The following is a 1,212-nucleotide window of genomic DNA, read 5'->3' as shown; positions in this document are numbered from 1 at the left end:
GGGGAGCGGGAGGAGGCTGTGGTGCTCCAGGAGCTGGGGCAGAGCTTCCCCTGCCGCCCGAGGAGGAGAGCATGGCAGAGCAGGCTGATGTGTCCCGAGGGAAGCAGCAGCTCTCCGTTTGCCGGTGCGGGTGCAGGGGAGAAGGGTTAGGTGGGAGGCGTGTCAGGGGAGGAACTGTGACGAACCGTCCATGACGGCTGTGGGTCCCGAGGCACGTGGGGAGGTGAGGTCCGAGCACTGCGTATAAAGGAGAGAAAGTGAGCCTGGGAAGGAGCAAGAGGGGGAGAGGTGGGAAGCGTTTTTGTGCCTTGCAGTCCACCGCTGTTTGCAACTAGCAATAAAGTAAAGGCACTCAGTGCACATTGAGATAGTTTTGCCTGGGAAGATGATTGGTGAGTGAGCTCCCTGTCTCAGTGTTCGCGCTTGATGGAGATTTCCCATCTTATTCTCCACCCTCTCCTGGCTGCGGACAGAGGGAGGGAGTGGCAGTGTGGGCATCGGGCTGCCGGCCAAGGTCGGACCTGTGCAGCTAAATGTACTCTCGGTGACATCTCGAGAACGCACCTGATACATGCTAGGCAATCTATTGCATTTCCAAAGAAGGAGGTGCTCCAGAGCCTGTCCGACACTCTGCAGTACTGCAGCACTTTAAGTGTTGTGATTTTGGCCTGGGGGTTAGAGTGTCTGGGCCTTGCAGGGTCTCCCGGCTGCTGGTTACTGGCTTCTTTTCACGAAAACGGGGGTACGGAAGACACGCGTGTTTTTAGCTGTTGCAGAACAGTGCTTGCACAGAGCCAAGGACTTTTGTGCTTCATCCAGTGAGGTTCATCCAGCGAGGAGGCAGGGGACGGACCAGAAGCTGGGAGCGGCCACAGCCAGGAGACAGAGCCACACAGCTGCCGGCCCAAACGGGCCGGGATGTCACGCTCAGCCATGAAAGCTGGTGTCAAGCAGGACGAATGGGTCAAGGAGGGATGGATGCTGGTGCCTTCCCAAGAGGTTGTTCCGTGCCATGAGCCGTCTGTTCCTGGATGTGGCTGAATATTGGCGTGCCAATGGGAAGCAGCGATTGCGTTCCCCGTTTTCCTTGTCGCGCGGGCCTGGCTTTTGCTTTCCCCGATAAAGTGTCTTGCTCTCAGCCCCTTGAGTTGTCGCACCGTCACCTTCCCTCCTTTATCCCGGCTTCCCGGCCTGGGGCCTGTGAGAGAGGGG

At 58.3% G+C, this 1,212-nt stretch overlaps 1 long non-coding RNA gene across 1 annotated transcript; it reads left to right on the top strand.

The window, feature by feature from the left end:
- Positions 1–1,147, top strand: LOC109364544. Its single transcript, XR_002110462.2, has 2 exons — positions 1–124; positions 820–1,147. It is a non-coding gene; the product is annotated as an uncharacterized LOC109364544 (long non-coding RNA).
- Positions 1,148–1,212: the final 65 nt, after the last annotated feature.

Source organism: Meleagris gallopavo, unplaced genomic scaffold (genome assembly GCF_000146605.3).
Source record: "Meleagris gallopavo isolate NT-WF06-2002-E0010 breed Aviagen turkey brand Nicholas breeding stock unplaced genomic scaffold, Turkey_5.1 ChrUn_random_7180001868093, whole genome shotgun sequence".
Lineage (NCBI taxonomy): Eukaryota > Metazoa > Chordata > Aves > Galliformes > Phasianidae > Meleagris > Meleagris gallopavo.
This window is presented reverse-complemented; position numbering and strand designations above follow the sequence as displayed.